Raw genomic sequence first — 23058 nt, forward strand, 5'->3', positions numbered from 1 at the left:
GGCGGGGGGTCCAGTGGAGAGGTCCCCCGCACGGCAGTAATGTTCCAGCACCACTTATTCCTCCCCATGGACACAGCAAGTTTCACCCCGTCCAGGATTCACCCGTCATTACCGGTAATCCTGCTTGTTTTTTTTCAAATCATTCCTTAAGCTGCCATGACACTTTTTCTGACACAAGCGATGACGTCAATTGGGGAACGCCCACCGGTGACGCAACACCGGCCTCTGTTGATGACATTTTTTCAGAAGATTTTTATATTGTGGACAGTAATTCTCATTCCCAACCTTTTTTGAATATCAATAACATTCATGACAAGATACAGAATTATCAGGATATTTTTTCTTATTATTCTAGTCAACCTCAGTCACCTAGTTTTTCTCCTACACCTCCTTTAAAACCTCATTCTCCGGCCAAGTCCAAGGTGTTTCCTCCCTTTTCTAAAGGAAATTCTGGACAAATTAAAGGGGAGGAGTCGGCCCGCCTCCAAGCCTCCCACCACCCTCCCTTAAGGTCAGTCCCTGACCATAGGGAACGGGTCTGGGATCCCCGTCTGGAGGAAGGGGCTATGACCTATAGCTGTGCTACGGAGGTAGCACAGATACTACCCTCTAAACCACAGCCACCATGTAGACCTCCTCCACCTGTTTTTCCCCCGGCCAAATCTCAACGGCCTTGTAGACCTCCTCTACCTGATTTTCCCCCGGCCAAATCTCAACGGCCTTGTAGACCTCCTCCACCTGTTTTTCCCCCGGCCAAGTCTCAACGGCCTTGTAGACCTCCTCCACCGGTGTTCGGACTCGCGAGGTCATTGCCTCCAGCACGTCCTCCACCACCGGTGTTCTGCACTGCTCCCAGTCTGGTTCTCACACCAGCACATGACTCTCGCCTGGTTTTCAAGCCAGAATTAGACTCTCGCCTGGTTTTCACACCAGAAAATGTTTCTGGCCTGGTTCTCAAGCCAGCACTAGACTCCCACCTGGTTCTCACACCAGCCTCCGACCCAGAACTGGTTCTCATACCAGTTACAGACTTTAGCCTGGATCTCACTCCAGCAACAGCTCCAAAGCTGGAGCCCACTCCAGTACCAGCTCCAGAGCTGGAGCCCACTCCAGTACCAGCTCCAGAGCTGGAGCCCACTCCAGTACCAGCTCCAGAGCTGGAGCCTACTCCAGCACCAGTGTCGACGACGGGGCTGGAGCCCACACCAACGTCGACAACGGGGCTGGAGCCTACAACTGTGTCGACAGGGCTGGAGCCTACTCCAGTACCAGCTCCACGCCGCCAAGCGCCGGTACCAGCTCCACGCCGCCAAGCGCCGGTACCAGCTCCACGCCGCCAAGCGCCGGTACCAGCTCCACGCCGCCAAGCACTGCCGACGACTAATACGCCTGCCTCTACGACGTCGCCGTTTGCTTCTACGCTGATGACAACTGCGGCTTCCACGCCTCCGACGACGCCTTCTGCGGCTTCCACGCATCAGACGACGCCTTCTGCGGTTTCCACGCATCAGACGACTCCTGCGGCTCCCAGGCCGCCTCCGACGACTCCTGCGGCTCCCAGGCCGCCTCCGACGACTCCTGCGGCTCCCAGGCCGCCTCCGACGACTCCTGCGGCTCCCAGGCCGCCTCCGACGACTCCTGCGGCTGCATCATCCTCGCCAGCTGCACTCGGGCCTGCTTTGGCTGCAGTCCCCGCGCCCTCGTCTGCTGCTTCCAAGCCTGCTGGGATTTCGGTGCTGAGGCGTCGTCCACCACGTCGACCACGGGGGTGGCCTCTGCGAGGTCATCCTCCTCGCCAGACACTCCCTCCTCCATGTCGGCCACGGATGTGGCCGTGCCCGGGTCGTCCGCCTCGCCGGGCACCTCATCCTGCGAGGCGGCCACTGGTGTGGCCTTTTCGAGGTCGCCCGCCAAAACTTTTTCGGCAGCAGCGTTCCACCCGCCGCCGCCACATGATGTGTCCTCGGTGGATTCGGGGACATGCGATCTGGCGACCCTCCACCGTGGCCTCCCTCCGCCCTCCCTTCGTTTGTGGACTTTCTGGTTTTGGGGAGGGGGGTTCAAGTTTTTGTTTGTGTTTTTGAGACATCTGGTATCTGTCTTTTGTTGGGGGGGAATACTGTTGCGATCTGCTGCTCAGATCTTCACATGTTTGTTATTTCCATTTTTGTTTCATTCTCAGTCTGACCCGTTTATTTCCTGTTTTGCCCATCACTCTGGTTACTCATTAGTTCACCTGCTACACTCGTACCGCACACCTGCTTCAGCTAATCACCCTCCTTTATAAGCCAGCCTTTTCTGTTCAGTCTTCCTCGGATCCTAATTTGCCCACGCGCAACAGTGACGACTCTCGACCTTCATCTTTGTATGTATATTCTCGCTAGCTTTTACGCTAAGCCATTTGTTTATTCCAGCTCACATGCTGAGGAATTGTTTTTCTGTTTTTGGTTTGCCTTCTCTTTACAGCAGTGTTTTTGTTCCTAGCCTTTTATTATTTAATAAATCCATTTATAACTTACCTTGTTGTGTTCATCGCTTCGACGCATCCCCGGAAGAACCAATCCGGCATTACAATGCCACACAAGCGTCACACTTGAGTTTCCAATAATTTTTACAACTCTTATTTTTTTTGTGATAGAGTGATTGGAGCACATACTTGTTTGTCATAAAAAAAATATTCATGAAGTTTGGTTCTTTTATGAATTTATAATGGGTCTATTGTAAATGTGACCAAATCTGCTGGGTCAAAAGTATACAAAAGCGCCTTATTGCAGTGGAACTTGCCAAGGGACATGTAACCAAATATTAACATTGCTGTATTTAATTATATATATATATATATATATATATATATATATATATATATATATATATATATATATATATATATATATATATATATATATATATGTGTCTTGATTGGATTATCCAGAGAATAGTGCTCGATACCGTGGTAGAGCGCAATATGAAGGTGTGGGAAAAATCACAAGACTACTTCATCTCTACAGAACTGTTTCATGAGGGGTTCCCTCAATCATCAGGAGATGGTTGAGGGAACCCCTCATGAAACAGTTCTGTAGAGATGAAGTAGTCTTGTGATTTTTCCCACACCTACATATATATATATATATATATATATATATATATATATATATATATATATATATGTATGTATGTATATGTATACATATATATGTATATGTATACATATGTGTGTGTGTGTATATGGACTCGGGAAATGTATTGTAAGTAACAAAGACTTAATTTAGAGTTATTTGCTTAGGGTTAAAGGGATAGGATTAGAGTTAGAGTCGTATGGTTGAGGTTGGGGTTAGGGCCATACAGAATAAAGCATTAATAAGTACTTAATAATGACTATTTAAAAGCCAATATGTTACTAATTTGCATGTTAATAAGCAACTAATTAATGGTTAATATGTTCCCCATACTATAGTGTTACCATATATATATCAATACATGTGTGTGTATTTAGTATGGAGAACATATCCTATGTAATAAAGACTTAACTAAGAGTTATTTAGGGCCATGCAGAATAAGGCATCAATAAGTACTTAATAATGACTAATTAAGAGCCAATATGTTACTAATTTGTATGTTAATAAGCAACTAATTAATGGTGAATAGTTTCCCCATACTAAAGTCCATCCATCCATCCATTTTCTACCGATTGTCCCCTTTAGGTTTGCAGGGGGTCGCTGGAGCCTATGTCAGGTGCATTCGGGCGGAAGGCAGCCTACACCCTGGACATATAAATATATATACGTATATATATATATATATATATATATATATATATATATATATATATATATATATATATATATATATATATATATATATATATATATATATTAGGGATGCAAATCTTTGAATCGAATCGAATCGATTCGATTCGATTCTCGATTCAAAAACGATATTTTTCTGATTCAAAACGATTCTGTATTCATTCAATACATAGGATTTCAGCAGGATCTACACCAGTCTGCTGACATGTAGATTAAAAAAAAAAAATCTTTTATAATTGTAAAGGACAATGTTTTATCAACTGAGTGCAATAATGTAAATTTGTTTTAACTATTAAGCGGACCAAAAATATGACTTATTTTATCTTTGTGAAAACATTGGACACAGTGTGTTGTCAAGCTTATGTGATGCGATGCAAGTGTAAGCCACTGTGACATTATTGATCTTTTTTTATTTTTTATAAATGTCTAATGATAATGTCAATGAGGGATTTTTAGTCACTGTATGCTGAAATTATAACTAATATTGATATTGTTGATAATATTCATTTTTTTTCACTACTTTTGGTTTGTTCTGTGTCGAGTGTGTGTCTTCTCAATTGCTCTGTTTATTGCAGTTCTGAGTGTTGCTGGGTCAGGTTTGGTTTTGGAATTGGATTGCATTGTTATGGTATTGCTGTGTAGTAGTTTGTTGGATTGATAAAAAAATTTAAGAAATAATATTAAAAAATATTATAAAAATCTATTTTTAAAAAATTAGAATCGATTCTGAATCGCACAACGTATTCGAATCGATTTTTTTCCCACACCCCTATATTATATATATATATATGTATATATATATATATATATATATATATATATATATATATATATATATATATATATATATATGGCTTCACGGTTGCAGAGGGGTTGTGCGTTCTGCCTTACAATACGAAGTTCCTGCAGTCGTGGGTTCAAATCCAGGCTCGGGATCTTTCTGCGTGGAGTTTGCATGTTCTCCCCGTGAATGCGGGGGTTCCCTCCGGGTACTCCGGCTTCCTTCCACTTCCAAAGACATACACCTGGGGATAGGTTGATTAGCAACACTAAATTGGCCCTAGTGTGTGAATGTGAGTGTGAATGTTGTCTGTCTATCTGTGCTGGCCCTGCGGTAAGGTGGCGACTTGTCCAGGGTGTAAACTGCCTTCCGCCCGATTGTAGCTGTGATAGGCGCCAGCGCCCCCCGCGACCCCAAAAGAGGGGATAAGCAGTAGAAAATGGATGGATGGATGGATATATATATGTATATATATATATATATATATATATATATACATACACACACACATATATATACACACACACACACATATACAAACACCGTTTCCATATGTTAGATTTAAATATAAACGGAATACAATGATTTGCAAATCCCTTTCAACCCATATTCAATTGAATGCACTACAAAGACCAGATATTTATGTTCAAACTCATAAACTTAATTTTTTTTTGCAAATAATAATTAACTTAGAATTTCATGGCTGCAACAAGTGCCAAAGTAGTTGGGAAAGGGCATGTTCACCACTGTGTTACATCACCTTTTCTTTTAACAACACTCAATAAACGTTTGGGAAGTGAGGAAACTAATTGTTGAAGGTTTGAAAGTGGAATTCTTTCCTATTCTTGTTTTATGCAGAGCTTCAGTCGTTCAACAGTCAGGGGTCTCTGCTTTCGTATTTTACGCTTCATAATGCGCCACAAATTTTCGATGGGAGACAGGTCTGGACTGCAGGCGGGCCAGGAAAGTACCCACACTCTTTTTTTACAAAGCCATGCCGTTATAACACTTGTCTTGCTGAAATAAGCAGGGGTATCCATGGTAACGTTGCTCCAAAACCTGTATGGACCTTTCAGCATTAATGGTGCCTTCAAAGATGTGTAAGTTACCCATGCCTTGGGCACTAATACACCCCCATACCATCACAGATGCTGGCTTTTGAACTTTGCGCCTATAACAATCCGAATGGTTATTTCCCTCTTTGTTCTGGAGGACACCACGTCCTCTGTTTCTAAATATAATTTGAAATGTGGACTCGTCAGACCACAGAACACCTTTCCACTTTGCATCAGACCACTTTAGGTGAGGTCGGGCCCAGCCAAACCGGCGGCTTTTCAGGATATTGTTGATAAATAGGTTTGGCTTTGCATAGTAGAGTTTTACCTTGCACTTACGGATGTAGCGACCACCTGTAGTTGCTGACAGTGGTTTTATGATGTGTTCCTGAGTCCATGTGGTGATATCCTTTACACACTGGTGTCGGTTTTTAATGCAGTACCGCCTGAGGGATCAAAAGTCAGTAATATCATTGCTTACGTGCAGTGATTTCTCCAGATTCTCTGAACTTTTTGATGATTTTACGGACCATAGATGGTAAAATCCCTTAATTCCTTGCAATAGCTCGTTGACAAATGTTGTTCTAAAACTTTGACAATTTGCTTACAAAGTGGTGACCCTCACCCCATCCTTGTTTGTGAATTACTTAGCATTTCATGGAAGCTGCTTTTATACCTAATCATGGCACCCAACTTTTCCCAATTAGCCTGCACACCTGTGGGATGTTCCATATATGTGTTTGATGAGCATTCTTCAACTTTATCAGTATTTATTGCCACTTTTCCCAACTTCTTTGTCGCATGTTGCTGGCATCAAATTCTAAAGTTAATGATTATTTGCAAAACAAAACAAAACATGTTTATCAGTTTGAACATCAAATATGTTGTCTTTGTAGCATATTCAACTGAATAGGGGTTGAAAATGATTCGCAATTCATAGTATTCCGTTTATATTTACATCTAACACAATTTTCCAACTCATATGGAAACGGGGTTTGTATATATATATATATATATATATATATATATATATATATATATATATATATATACATACACACATATATATATATATACACACACATATATATATATATATATAGATGTATGTATATTTATATACGTATATATATACACACACATATATATGTATATATATAGATGTATCTATATTTATGTATATATATACACATATATTTATACACACAGACATATATATATATACACACACACATATATATATACACTCAAATATGCAGTATGTATATAAATGGATGGATGTATATATACATATATATATATATATATATATATACATATATATATATATATATGCTGTATGTAAATATGTATGTGTGTTTGTATATATGGACTAGGGGAACCTATTGTAAGTAACAAAGACTTAATTAAGAGTTATTGGGTTAGGGTTAGGATTAGAGGGTTATGGTTGAGGTTGGGTTAGTGTTAGGGCCTTGTAGAATAAGGCATTAATAAGTACTTAATAATGACTTAAGAGACAATATGTTATTAATTTGAATGTTAATAAACTTCTAATTAATGGTGACTATGTTCCCCATACTAAAGTCTTACCATATATATATATATATATATATATATATATATATATATATATATATATATATATATATGTGTGTGTGTGTGTGTTTACATACATACATATAAATGTGTGTGGTACATATTTAATGTTTGACGCTATTAAAGCTTTAGGTGAGTATTGTCAGTTGGATCAGCTTGAAGTGGAATGGCGCGCAGGCTGGGTGATGCTGCTCTATCTGCAGCTGCTGTGGACAGACAGCCTCTCTGCTGCATCCCCGCTACCATCACCCCCCTGCGGACTCGCCCAAATGGTTTATTCCAGGCGAACCTGTCCCTGTCACCGCGGCTGGCAAGGCAGCCGAAGTGTGCGCGCAGAGGGGGTGGAAAGCGAGGCATCATCCACTGCCTGCTATTGCAGTGCGGCGGCTGCTGCTGCTCCGGACCCACACAAGGAGGACCTATTGTTTTGTACAACCACGCTGCGCGGATCGTTGGTTTTTTGCCAAGGTGAATAGATGCGTGGATGTATCCGTGAGTATGTCACTTTGGCTCCGGCCGCCGGAGGGCATGCATGATGCATTTTACCCCGAGCGAAAACGGTTCAAGTGGAGGTAACTTGGCGACCTCAGTGCTAGTTAACTGCATCTACGCGGTATGCTAAGGGGTTAGCTAGTCGCCCTAAATGTTTCACTAAACGCGCAGGCGACGATGACAGTTGTTTTGTGTGTATTTACGATGCATATTCGGCTTCATCGTGCCGGAAAATGTCCTTTTGGGTCATGTAACGGTGCGCTCAGGTAACGTTATCGGGGAGCAGCTAGCATAGCTGCTACAACAAAATGTCGGCCAGTAAGGGGGGGCAATTTGACCAACTACAGGAGTAGCGGGCAAAAGATTTCATGAAGTGATGCGAAAAGGAGGCGATAACATGCGGGCACGGGGCGCGGATATGGCATTTTAGGTTAAGCGAAGGTCGAAGGTCCGGCGTTGTTTTGGTGTCCGTGCCGTGAAGCTGGCGAGGGTCTTTCGGGAAAAGCTGGTTAGCAGTTTGCTACCGTTAGCTGATGCCACGCTCGCCTGTCTGTCCCGTTTCTGTGTGCGGGGCAGGCGGGACTGTCATGCTGCGTGAGCGCGGTGTCACGTCACATGTCCCCCGGGGGGCTCCGTCAGTGTTCACTAAGGCTTAGCTCACTGAGTCATGTTATATTCTTAACGGATAGACTCATTATCAAAAGGGCAGCAGTTGGCAATCACCTGTTGAACATGGCGAGGGGATTGTTGTGGCCGTTCACGAATTGGCTCTTAAAGGGGAACATTATAACAATTTCAAAAGGGTTAAAAGCAGTAAAAATCAGTTCCCAATGGCTTGTTGTATTTTTAGAATTTATTTTCAAAATTTTAACGGTCCCCGAATATCTCTAAAAAAAGCTTTAAAGTGGTTGATTTTCGCTATTTGCGATGCGACTATCCATTTCCCTGTGACGTCATACAGTGCTCCCAATGTAAACAAACAATGGGAATACCACAGCAAGATATAGCGACATTAGCTCGGATTCAGGCTCGGATTGCCGCGGTTTAAGCGATTCAACAGATCACGCATGTATTGAAACGGATGGTTGGTGTATGAAAGTATTGAAAAAGAAACTGAAGCTATTGAGCGAATAGCTATTGACGCTATTCATAGCCATAGCATGGCTGAATAGCTGCGTTAGCCTCGCCGGTAAAATGTGCGGACCAAGCGATCAGGACTTTCGCATCTCGTGACACTTGAACAACTTAAATCCTTCGATTGGTAAGTGTTTTTTCGCATTCAATGCGGTTGGAAGGAAACGTAATATAGTTGCAAATGCATCTGCAGGTTATCCATACATCTCTGTGCCATGTCTGCTTTAGCACCGCCGGTAAATAGCATGTTAGCATCGATTAGCTGGCAGTCAACATCAACAAAATTCACCTTTGTGAGTTTGTTGACTTTATAGTTGCAAATGCATCTGCAGGTTATCCATACATCTCTGTGCCATGTCTGCTTTTGCATCGCCGGTAAATAGCATGTTAGCGTCGATTAGCATAGCATGTTAGCATCGATTAGCTGGCAGTCATGCCGCAACCAAATATGTCTGATTAGCACATAAGTCAACATCAACAAAACTCACCTTTGTGATTTCGTTGAATTTATCGTTGCAAATGCATCTGCAGGTTATCCATACATCTCTGTGCCATGACATTCGGTCGGGATCCATGTTCGGTTGACCGCTCTGATCCATAGTGAAGTTTCACCTCCGGGAATTTTAAACAAGGAATCACCGTGTGTTTGTGTGGCTAAAGGCTAAAGCTTCCCAACTCCATCTTTCTACTTTGACTTCTCCAATATTAATTGAACAAATTGCAAAAGGTTCACCAACACAGATCTCCAAAATACTGTGTAATTATGCGGTTAAAGCAGACAACTTTTAGCTGTGTGTGTGTGCAGCGCTCATATTTCCTAACAGTCCGTGACGTCAAGCATACACGTCATCATTACGCGACGTTTTCAAGAAAAAACTCCCGGAAAATTTAAAAAATGCAATTTAGTAAACTAAAAAGGCCGTATTGGGATGTGTTGCAATGTTAATGTTTCATCATTGATATATAAACTATCAGACTGCGTGGTGGGTAGTAGTGGGTTTCAGTAGGCCTTTAACTGCTGTTTGCTAGTTATGATCCTGCTTTTTTTCCCCATTGTTATGTCTCGTTGTTCTTTTATCTCTAGATGCAGCTACTTTTAGTCAAACCCTGTATAAATGGAATGGACGAGCCAAAACAATCCAGCCCCTTATCTCAACACATAGGGGTTTTCAAAGTGTGGCCCAGTGATTAGTGTTGACAGATGGAAAATAATCTACAAACCCCGTTTCCTTATGAGTTGGGAAATTGTGTTGGATGTAAATATAAAGGTAATACGTCCATACGTCCATTTTCTACTGCTTATTCCCTTTGGGGTTTCAGGGGGCGCCGGTGTCCATCTCATTATGATTTGCAAATCCTTTTCAACCCATATTCAATTGAATTCATACAAAGACAAGATATTTAATAATAACAATAATACTATTTTGCGCTTTTCTAGACACTCAAAGCGCTCACAGAGAAGTGGGACTCATCATTCATTCACATCTGGTGGTGGTAAGCCATATCAGTAGCCACAGCTACCCTGGGGTAGAGTGACGGAAGTGTGGCTGCCAGTTTGCGCCTCCGGCCTGTCCGACCACCACCTATCATTCATTCATCATTCATTCGCCAGTGTGAGCGGCACCGGGGGCAAAGGGTGAAGTGTCCTGCCCAAGGACACAACGGCAGCGATTTTTTGGATGTCAATAGGTGGGAAGCGAACCTGCAACCCTCAGGTTTCTGGCCGGCCGCTCTACTCACTACGCCATGCTGCCCCTACATCATATATTTGATTTTCAAACTCATAAACTTCATTTTATTTTGCAAATAATAATATTCTTAGAATTTCATGGCTGCAACACGTGCCAAAGTAGTTTGGAAAGGGCATGTTCACCACTGTGTTACATCACCTTTTCTTTTAACAACACTCAATAAATGTTTGGGAACTGAGGAAACTAATTGTGGAAGCTTTGAAATTGGAATTCATTACAATTCTTGTTTTATGCAGAGCTTCAGTCATTCAACAGTCCGGGGTCTCCGCTATTGTATTTTACGCTTCATAATGCGCCACACATTTTCGATGGGAGACAGGTCTGGACTGCAGGCGGGCCAGGAAAGTACCCACACTCTTATTTTACAAAGCCACGCTGTTTTAACACGTGCTGAATGTGGCTTGGCATTGTCTTGCTGAAATAAGCAGGGCCGTCCATGAAAAAGACGACGCTTAGATGGCAGCATGTGTTGTTCCAAAACCTGTATGTACCTTTCAGCATTAATGGTGCCTTCACAGATGTGTAAGTTACCCATGCCTTGGGCACTAATGCACCCCCATACCATCACAGATCCTGGCTTTTTAACTTTGCGTCGATAACAGTCTGGCTGGTTTGCTTCCCCTTTGGGCCGGATGACACGATATCGAATATTTCCAAAAACAATTTGAAATGTGGACTCGTCAGACCACAGAACACTTTTCCACTTTGCATCAGTCCATTTTAGATGATTTCGGGCCCAGAGAAGCTGGCGGCGTTTCTGGATGTTGTTGATAAATGGCTTTCGCTTTGCATAGTAGAGCTTTAACTTGCACTTACAGATGTAGCGACAAACTGTACTTAGTGACAGTGGTTTGCTGAAATTTTCCTGAGCCCATGTGGTGATATTCTTTAGAGATTGATGTCGGTTTTTGATACAGTGCCGTCTGATGGATCGAAGGTCATGGTCATCCAATGTTGGTTCCCGGCCATGCCGCTTTCGTGGAGTGATTTTTCCAGATTCTATGAATCTTTTGATGGTATTATGGGCCGTAGATGTTGAAATCCCTAAATTTCTTGCAATTGCACTTTGAGAAATGTTGTTCTTAAACTGTTTGACTATTTGCTCACGCAGTTGGGGACAAAGGGGTGTACCTCTCCCCATCCTTTCTTGTGAAAGAATGAGAATTTTTTTGGGAAGCTGTTTTTATACCCAATCATGGCACCCACCTTTTCCCAATTTGCCTGCACACCTGTGAGATGTTCCAAATAAGTGTTTGATAAGCATTCCTCAACTTTATCTGTATTTATTGCCACCTTTCCCAACTTCTTTGTCACGTGTTGCTTGCATCAAATTCTAAAGTTAATGATTATTTGCAAAAAAAAAAATGTTAATCAGTTTAAACAGCAAATATTCAAGATTCAAGATTGTATATTGTCATATGCACAGTTAAACAGACTGTTTGCCGTACAATAAAAATCTTACTTTGCTAGATATGTGTTGTGTTTGTAGCATATTCAACTAAATACGGGTTGAAAATGATTTGCAAATCATTGTATTCCGTTTATATTTACATCTAACACAATTTCCCAACTCATATGGAAACGGGGTTTGTACAATGCGAGCTCCTTAAAATCTTATTTGGAGAAAAATCTTTGTACATGCCCGGTTTGATGTTGCTCAGGACTCAGGATGTTTATATAAGAACATTTCACATCAGTTATTGTTACCAAAATGATCATGGTTTTTTAAATTGATTGATTGATTGATTTGAACTTTTATTAGTAGATTACACAGTACAGTACATATTCCGTACAATTGACCACTAAATGGTAACACCCGAATAAGTTTTTCAACTTGTTTAAGTCGGGGTCCACGTTATTCAATTCATGGTTATAATTATTTTCACAGTATTGTTTAGTGCAGCGGTCCCCAACCACCGGTCCGGTGACACATTAGGTACCGGGCCGCAGAGAAACATTGAATAATTTATAAACGACTGCATTTTCCTCCGACTTAACTTTCACCTGTCCCACTGACTCGACACACCAATAAGCTTGTACAATAAAACTTCTCATAGGAAGTTGCCATTTGTTATAACTTTGTGATGTGATACAAAGCACATTAATGAACATATCAAATATAAATGTGACAGATTGTAGCCAAAGGCTGATTTCCATATACAGTCCCCAGCAGGTTACCGTCAACCTGCTGGGGATCTGATTGCAAAGAAACAGGCCCAGGGCTCCCACTAATTCAGCGTTATAGTGAGTTGTATTTTTCAAGCACTTATTTTTGCTGTATTTATCTGGCACATGTGGAAAGCCGGTCCCTGAAAATAATGCCTACATTAAACCGGCCCGCGGTGCATAAAAGGTTGGGGCCCCCTGGTTTAGTGTGCTGAAAGCACTCACAGTATTTATTGAGTAATTTTCTTGTTATTTGAGTGTTTAAATATGTTTATCTTCTGCCATTTTAATTTGTAAAGGTTTTGGAGTGTCTTTTTTTTTTGTAATGATTAAGGCAAACTGTAGCACTTCTTTTGGGTTGTGATACATCACGTGGGTAAACTGTCTGGCATGTCGGTGTATGGAACTTTATTTATCACTCTTTGCTAACCTGTTGGTTCACTTTGCACAGTTGAATTGCTTAGTTGAGTTAATACAAGTTGTGATATCATGGGGAAACACATTAATCTGTTTTCTAACTGTCTTTAGAATTTCTGGTAATTAGTGATTAGCGCCCTTGCTGCTCCTCTATTTTTTTTTTTTTTACATTTTATCAAACTCTGTCCATAACTTTTTGAGTTATTTTTACAACAGACAAACTCTGGCGAAAACATCATCTCTTTGGCAGATGTAATTAAAGGCCTACTGAAACCCACTACTACCGACCACGCAGTCTGATAGTTTATATATCAATGATGAAATATATTAACATTGCAACACATGCCAATACGGCCTTTTTAGTTTACTAAATTGCAATTTTAAATTTTTCGCGAAGTGTTGTGTTGAAAACGTCGCGGTATGATGACGCGTGCGTTTGACGCCTCGGGTTGTAGCGGACATTATTTTCCAGCCTGATCCAAGCTATAAGTAGTCTGTTTTAATCGCATAATTAAACAGTATTCTGGACATCTGTGTTGCTGAATCTTTTGCAATTTGTTCAATTAATAATGGAGAAGTCAAAGTAGAAAGATGGAGGTGGGAACCTTTTAGCCTTTAGCCACACAAACACACGGCGTTTCCTTGTTTAAAATTCCCGGAGGTGAAGCTTTACTATGGATCAGAGCGGTCAAGCGAACATGGATCCCGACTACATGTCAACCGGCAGTTTTCGGTGAGAAAATTGTGGTAATAAGTCGCCTCTTATCGGAGATCAGCGGAGCTTCTGTCCTGCTGTAGCTGCGGTGACTTCCCTCATAGACTTTGGCGTCAACACACCCGTGGCCACACCCTTCCGACTTTCAGGTACTACTTAACTCACTAAAACACTAGCAACAGATTAGGCAGATACGGGATTTCCCAGAATTATCCTAGTAAATGTGTCTTAAAATATCTGAATCGCTCCCACGACAATCACCTTTTTTTATTTTATTTTTTTTCCCTTTTTTTTTCCTAGTCCTTCACTCTAAATTTCCTCATCCACTAATCTTTCATCTTCGCTCAAATTAACGGGGAAATCGTCACTTTCTCGGTCCGAATAGCTCTAACTGCTGCTGGCTATGATTGTAAACAATGTGAGGATGTGAGGAGCCATACACCCGTGACGTCATGCGCACATCGTCTGCTACTTCCGGTAAAGGCAAGGGTTTTTTATAAGCGACCAAAAGTTGCGAACTTTATCATCGAAGTTCTCTACTAAATCCTTTCAGCAAAAATATGGCAATATCGCGAAAGGATCAAGTATGACACATAGAATCGACCTTTTATCCCCTTTTAAATAAGAACATCTCATTTCAGTAGGCCTTTAAGTTTGCATACTGCTAAGCGTGCCATCGTCGTCTTGAGCGTTTCCAAGCCAACATATCTCGTCATCGCACACTGCCGCAAAGGGTAAGCGTCCGGTGAGAGTGAGATGTTACTTGAAAATCACCGGGAAAATATATTTGAAGCCAAGGTGGCTAAACATAAATTGAGGTATTTATACATAATTTATAGTTGAATAATCAGCTAACTTTTCTGGCAATCAGCATTTTCCTATATGATATAGAGAAAAAAAGTCTACTGCTTCTTAAAAAGTAAAAGTTGAAAGACACTAAACTGTACATAATTGTTCTACACTTTTTACACTGGAAGTTCACATTGGCACATAAAAAAACTCTCTCCTGTAATTATTTTGGGATATTTGCTTATGACAGTGGATGTTCCAGCACCATTCTTTGTACTTAAAATACATGTTAGTATAGTAAAAAAAATATGATTACAACATTTTAGCATTATCTTTGTGTTCAATTACTGCAAATGTGTTTATCCTAAACAGCCCTGCCACTTCATTTTAATCACTATGGCAAGTCTTTTTTTTTTCTTGGACGTACAGTCGCGGTCAAAAGCTTACATACACTTGTAAAGAACATAATGTCATGGCACTCTTGAGTTTTCAATAATGTCTACAACTCTTATTTTTTTGTGTTAGAGTGATTGGAGCACATACCTGTTGGTCAGAAAAAAAACATTCATGAAGTTTGATTCTTTTATTAATTTATTATGGGTCTACTGAAAATGTGACCAAGTCTGCTGGGTCAAAAGTATACATACAGTACGGCAATGTTATTATTTGGTTACATGTCCCTTGGCAAGTTTCACTGTAATGAAGTGCTTTTGGTAGCCATCCACAAGCTTCTGGCAAGGTTCTGGTTGAGTTTTTGACCACTCCTCTTGACAAAATTGGTGCAGTTCAGCTTGTTGGTTTTCTGACATGGACTTGTTTCTTCAGCATTGTCCACACATTTAAGTCAGGCCCTTGGGAAGGTCATTCTAAAACCTTAATTGTAGCCTGATTTAGCCATTCCTTTACCACTTTTGACGTGTATTTGGGGTCATTGTTCTGTTGGAACACCCAGCTGCACCCAAGACCCAACCTCCGTGCTGATGATTTTAGGTTGTCCTGAAGAATTTGGAGGTAATCCTCCTTTTCCATTGTCCCATTTACTCTTTGTAAAGCACCAGTTTCATTGGCAGCAAAACAGGCCCAGAGCATAATACTTACAGCACCATGCTTGATGGTAGGGATGGTGTTCCTGGGATTAGAGTAGGGCAGCAACTAACGATTAATTTGATAATCGCTTAATCTGTCGATTATTGCTTCGATTAATAATCGGATAAAAGAGACAAACTACGTTTCTATCCTTTCCAATACTTTATTTAAAAAAACAACATACTGGCACCATGTCCTTTCGACTTGCCAAATAAAACAAGGCAAGTGTTCCAAAAATTTTATTTTTTTTAATAAAGTGCAAGTAAACATTGATTGATTGATTGATTGTCCTGCACAAAAGCAATAATTTTGCTTCGGGGAATTTCAAACCTGGCTATTACCTATTTCAACCATTATGCAATGTTGGATGCTAAATGTCTTTTTACTCTAGTGGCATGGTCGTAAGGCAGATGGACTTCATGTTCCATATGTCTCCAATGTAGTGGCATGTATTGCCAAGGTAGGCTACACTTGTCCACACATCAGTAGTGAGAGCCATTTTGCTCTGGGTGGCTTTTATGTCAGTCTACACTGCATGGAATGTCCGCTCGTACTTCCTCTCCATCAGTTTGGTAAAATGGTTCCTCGAGGGAAGAGTGTAACCGGGGTTGAGGACGTGAATCATTTGTATAGAACCTTCATCCTCCACCATTGATAGTGGCCTCATGTCAGTTACCATAATATTCAGGATAGTATCAGTCAGTGCAGCTGCTTGCTTTGCTGTGTACACATTCCTTTGTACCAAGTCTAATGAGGGCTTATTTCTTTCTGAAATGAAAGAAACCATATTATGAACGTACATAGTAGCATCATTTACATGTAACTCAATACATACCCCGTTGATTTGATTAATAATTTCTGACGTAAAAGACAAATACGCCACCACATTAAAAAAACAGCTACATTAAATAAATGGACATTGGAGTTGCAGAATACACCAATAACAAGACAGAAATGTAGCTCATCAGATCAAAACTGGATCAGATATAGTACACGTTTCTGTTCTGAATACTGAAGGATTCACTTTAGGCTACCTCTGAATCATAGCATGAAATATTCCACCACCTTCATAACATTTAGTTATACTAAAGCGTCACTCAAGTCTAAATAGATTTACATAGCTTTATTGGGCCCAGCTACATTGATCCATTATGAAACCAACTTGAGATATTTCTGTCCGTTAAGTTTATTTCCAAATTGGTAAACGTGCGTTTTCTCTCTCAAAACGGAGTGAAATGTGCCGGAGACACATTATCAGCCCCGCGTTGCAACAAAGACGTAATGTTAACGTTACTCATAAAAAAGCTGAACTTATGAATGCCTGTTGCGACTCAAAACAACACAGAAAAGGAAGTCGCCACACCATCCAAAATGTTACTAACACTCTGAAAGTTAATACACAACAGTTGCTGCTGCGCTTCCTTAAAAAAAATCTCCTCGTTAACAAAAGATTAAAAACACACAAAGACGGACACAACGGATCAATATACTCGGACTATGGACTTAAAAAAGTTACGTACCTTGAGTTTTCCCCCTTCATCCATGACTCCTCTTCAGGTGCTGCCGAAGCAATGTTGTCCTTCCGTGCCACGCGATGTCCATGCTGCACGTTTTGCAGGAAATGTCTTCTTTGAAGTCTTTAAAGTAGTGTTTCCACACTTTTGATGACTGAGGTCGTACACTTTTCTCCATTGAAGCAATAACCTCGAGATGTTTCTCCGCTGAACTATCCGTACTGTTTTCCTCAGCCATTTTTGGAATGTTTCCAACAAAGGAGACTGCGTGGTCACGTGAGCTGCACATGACACATCATTGGCTGGCTCACTGCCACCTCATGAGACGTAGCCTCAGCGCTGCCCTGGCGCTGTTTTGTACTGTTTTTGTACTTATTTTGATTATTGTTTTTCAGCTGTTTGTAAATGTTTCAGTTTATAAATAAAGGTTTAGGGGAAAAAAAATAGCCTCCGCGCATTGCATACATCCAACGAATCGATGACTAAATTAATCGACAACTATTTTTATAATCGATTTTAATCATTTTTAATCGATTAGTTGTTGCAGCCCTCGATTAAAGGCCTCACCTTTTCTCCTCCAAACATATTGCTGTTTATTGAGGCCAAACAGCTCCATTTTTGTTTCATCTGACATCACATGGACAAAGATAAGACGTTCTGGAGGAAAGTTCTGTGGTCAGATGAAAGAAAAATGGAGCTGTTTGTCCACAATACCCAGCATATGTTTGGAGGAGAAAAAGTGAGGACTTTAATCCCAGGAACACCATTACTACCGTCAAGCATGGTTGTGGTAGTATAATGCTCTGGGCCTGTTTTGCTGCCAATGGAACTGGTGCTTTACAGAGAGTAAATAGGACAATAACAAAGGAGGGTTATCTCCAAATTCTTGGGGACAACCTAAAATCATCAGCCCGAAGGTCGGGTCTTGGGCACAATGGGTGTTCCAACAGGACAATGACCCCAAACACATGTCAAAAGTGGTAAAGGAATGGCTAAATCAGGCTACAATTAAGGTTTTAGAATGGCCCTCCCAAAGTCCTGACGTAAACCCTATTGAGAACATGTGGACAATGCGGAAGAAACAAGTCCATGACAGAAAACCAACAAATTTAGCTGAACTTCATCAATTTTTTTCAAGAAGAGTGGTCAAAAACTCAACCAAAAACTTGCCAGAAGCTTGTGGATGGCTACCAAAAGCTCCTTATTACAGTGAAACCTGCCAAGGGAAATGTAACCAAATAATAACATTGCTGTATGTATACTTTTGACCCAGCAGATTTGGTCACATTTTCTGTAGTCCATAATAAATGAATAAAAGAACCAAACTTCATGAATGTTTTTTTGTGACAAACAAGTATGCGCTCCAATCACTCTATATCACAAAAAAATAAGAGTTGTAGAAATTATTGGAAAGCTCAAGACAGCCATGACATTATGTTCCTTGAAGTGTATGTAAACTTTTGATAGCGACTGTATACCACAATAACATCGTACTTTTGGTCTTAATACCTTGATATATTATATTGTCCCATCCCTTCATACAATTGTTTTTAGCAAAACCAAAGTAAATAATACACAATAACTGAATAAAATCAAAAACTACTATTACTCTTTTAAATAATGTTTGCCCTCAATGTCCTCCTTTGTTCAGAACCCTTAATTTGAGACCTTTAACAAAACAACAAAAACTGAATTTATTGTTTGATTAATTATTGAGCTGACCATAAGCTCAGGCCAAAACAGCACTGGCTGTAAAGAAACATGTTAGATAATGCACAACATGAGGCACAGTGCAGGGTGTATTCTGTTTGTGTGTGCTAATGGCATGTATTAAAGTGGTCAAATTATTTTAGATTATGGGATTTTTGTTATAATTGATCGTACAATGGGTGAAATTAATATACAAATACAACAAACTAATTGTGCGTCTGGCACGCAGACTATGATTCTCTTTTGTAATACTGTTAGTTCCTCCCCTATTCTCCCAAATAATGGATTTTGTTGAGTTTTCTGCTGAGCTCAGACACTGTAGAAACTGAATATCTAATCATTTTGATGCTGACATAATTGAAGGGTTTTTTTCTTTATTTTTTTTAAAGATTTGTCATTTTGGTGCATTAGCCTTTGAAAAGTGCATTTCTGAATTGTTGTGCTAAGGATCCATGTTCGTGTGGACATGGCCTTAAGGTGACTGGTGTACAAAGGCTGCTATCCTAATACAATTTAGTTGAATCAAATATAATTATAATCTACAGGATATGGTTTATTGTGCATGTTTTTTATTTTTCAGTGATCATTGGCTGCTGTGCGTGTCAGTTTTAAATATTGAAATGAAAGATCTATATTATTCAGTGGACAAGGCAAAGTGCAACTTATCTCTCCACTATTAAATCAGTCGTGGCGCTGACATTGAGACAACTGTCTCTGCTAACACGTTTTGGTAATGGAGTAAACCAAATGGCCAAACATAGCCATCACAAGCTAGGTGACAGCATCGAAACTGCATACAATATTTGTTTACAGTAAATTAAATTCACAGTATTGGAAGTAATTCAGTGTGTGCATGGGACGCCTCTGGCAAGACATCACGAGAGTATGTTGCAACTTCAAGTGCAGTCATAAATGTTAGCCCGTAAATCGTCACCCTGAGCGGTCATGGAAGCAACAGCAGAACTCTTCTGAGTCTGTGGTTTCAGAAGGACATAATATTCACGCTGGATTTTGTTCGCTTGAGTCAGAATTTAACATGTAGTGATGTCTCATTAGAGAGCGCCAGGAGCTGTTTCCGATGCTGTTTCTGCATTTCTCTTCCTCTTACATCGCATCAAAGCATTTTTTGTTTTGCTCTTTTGAAAGGTTTACTGAATACAAACTAAAGCTGTGAGATGGTTCCCAATACAACTTTTCCACTTCTGATATGATGCCGATGTTACATCTTTGAGTATTGTCCGATACTGATATCAATCCGATCCTATATCAGCACGAAGCAGCCATTCTTTTATTACTTATTTTTGCATTGTTGAATGTAGGCCTTGGCAATATGGCCTAAAAGTTAAAATTTTCACAAAAAGTTCCATTAAGATTTTTTTTCCTGCTTTTTAAAGAAACCTATGATTATAAATGACAGATACAATATCAAAAAAGTTTTGATATAATGGTTTTTTTACACCAGATCCTAGTTGCACTCTTTATGCAATAATTTTCAAAAAACTGAATTAAGAGTAGGGCACAGCGATATATCGATACACGCGATATATCGCGGGTTTGTCTCTGTACGATATAGAAAATGACTATATAGTGATATTCTTGTATACGTTCTCACGCAGTTGCTTTTAGCTGCGGGCTTTACATTACAGGCTTCTTGTGTCTCCTACTCACAGACAGCAAGCGCACAAATTTACACACGTCACATACTGTTACGTCATACGTCACATACGTATACCCCCTCACGGAGCAGAGAGGTAGCAGCATGGGTAGCGTTAGCTGTGATGCTAGTGAAGCCGTGCGAGTGGTAATACGAGAGAAAGAAGATGCGAATGAAGGAATAATTAATTACCAAGAAAAACAGCAGGGGGTCCATCGTCTGGGGGTGGTTTGGCTTCAAGTGGGAATATGTCGAATAGACAACTTTATTTTGTCAAGTGTGGGGCGCAAGCGTTGCTACCAAAAGTAGCATTACTGCTAATATGTAGCATTATTTGAAAAGTCACCTGCTAATAACTTAAATGAATACAGTTTTGGTCAAATGACTTAGTTGTGATTTCCTTCTCTGCATGAAAGTTTAAAATGAGCATATGTTAATGCAGTGTGAACAAGAAAATTTTAATGTAGACACATAGAATCATCATACTACTGTGATTATAAGTATCAAGTATTAATTCAAGGCCAAGGCAAAATATCAAGATATATTTCGTGTATCGCGATCTGGCCTAAAATATCGAGATATTAAAAAAATGCCATATCGCCCAGCCCTAATTAAGAGCTTCCTCTGGGATGCAATACTTCTGTTTGAATAACATATTTCCGTAAATAAAAATGTTGGATTGTACATTACATGCAAATGAATAATCTCCAACATTGAAATGAATAAAGTGCAAGCTTAAAACTTCTATCTTGAAAACCATATTTCTATAAATAAAGATGTAGCATTACACATTGCATGCAAATAAATAAACTCCAATAAATTGATGAAGATACCAATAGTTATTAAATAGTGCCGTATTTTTCGGAGTATAATTTGCACCTGCCGAAAATGCATAATAAAGAAGGACAAAAACATATAAAAGTTGCACTGGAGTATAAGTCCCATTTTTTGGGGAAATTTATTTGATAAAACCCAACACCAATAATAGACATTTGAAAGGCAATCTAAAATAAATAAAGAATAGTGAACAAGAGGCTGAATAAGTGTATGTTATATGACACATAAATAACCAACTGGTATGCCTGGTATGTTAACGTAACATATTATGGTAAGAGTCATTCAAATAACTATAACACACCGACATAGACAGCTCTGTCCAGAAGGGGGGAGTACCTGGAGTGCCTGGGTGCCTGGAGCATACAGGAGTGGTGACGCAGTTGATCCGGGCGGCAAGGGAGAGCAAAGGAGATTTGGCAACTCTGGCTTGACTTAACCAAGGCCTATGGATCTATCCCGCACAAACTTGTTGAAACAGCACTGAAAAGACACCATGTTCCTGGGAAGATCCGCAAGACCCGGCAGCCCCCATAAGAGCTTTTTTGGATGACTTGACAGTGATGACTACATCTGTGCCTGGGTGCAGGTGTCTCCTCCAGGGCCATGAACATGGGAAAAGATGAGCTTCAAGCCAGCAAAGTCCAGGTCTCTGGTCTTAAAGAAATGTAAAGTGGCTGACCATTTCCGCTTTACAGTTGGAGGGTCCTTGATTCCAACAGTGACCAAAAGACCTGTCAAGAGCCTGGGCAAGGTCTTTGATAGCTCCCTGAATGACGCAGTGGGTTTGCAGCAGACAAAGCGCGACCTGACCTCATGGCTCACAGCCATCGACAAATCTGGTTTCCCAGGATAATTTAAAGCCTGTATGTACCAACATGGAGTCTTGCCTAGAATACTCTGGCCTCTGTAAATTTACCAATGACAACGGTTGAGGTACTAGAGAAGACCATCAGCCAGTTCCTAAGGAGATGGCTGGGGCTCCCTCGGTCTTTAAGCAGCATTGCTCTTTATGGCCCTTCCACCAAGTTGCAGGTCCCTCTCAGGGGATTGTTGGAGGAATTCAAGGTCATCCGCTCCAGACAGGTAATGATGTACAAGCACTCCACAGATGTCAAGGTTGCTTTGGCAGGAATCATTGTTAAGATTAAGAGGAGGTGGCAGGCACAAGAAGCTGTAAGCAGAGCAGAGGCACGGCTGTGACACAAAACCTTGCTGGGTACTGGGGCAAGTGGGAAAGCAGGCCTAGGCAGCTTTCCAAAGCCACGCTTGGACCGGGCCCGTGGCAAGGAGAAGCGCCAACTGGTCCAAGAGGCGATCCGTGCAGAGGTGGAGGAAGAACGTTGCTGCCGGATGGTCAGCATGTCCCAACAAGGGGCGTTGACAAGGTGGGAGCATGCAGAATCTCGAAAACACACCTGAGCAGAGCTCTGGAGAGCTGAACCTCTTCAAACAAAATTTCTCATACAGTCTGTGTACGATGTCCTCCCATGACCTGCCAACCTGCACATCTGGGGCTTAGCAGACACTCCGGAGTGCAAACTGTGCCAGAGGAGGA

General features: G+C 40.8%; 1 protein-coding gene across 11 annotated transcripts in view; it reads left to right on the forward strand.

The window, feature by feature from the left end:
- The window catches only part of LOC133563270 (tight junction protein ZO-1-like), a 259759-nt gene that overhangs the window by 167260 nt on the left and 69441 nt on the right, over window positions 1–23058 (forward strand). The window contains exon 1 of one of the 11 annotated variants that reach the window (XM_061917308.1): window positions 7526–7730. The exons of 9 other annotated variants lie outside the window; for them this stretch is intronic. The gene's annotated coding sequence lies outside the window, so the exon portion shown is untranslated. Of the gene's footprint in view, window positions 1–7525; window positions 7731–23058 lie in introns of those variants that run through there. One more of the 11 variants, XM_061917306.1, reaches the window with a different exon arrangement.

Source organism: Nerophis ophidion, linkage group LG12 (assembly GCF_033978795.1).
Source record: "Nerophis ophidion isolate RoL-2023_Sa linkage group LG12, RoL_Noph_v1.0, whole genome shotgun sequence".
NCBI classification, from domain to species: Eukaryota; Metazoa; Chordata; class Actinopteri; order Syngnathiformes; family Syngnathidae; genus Nerophis; species Nerophis ophidion.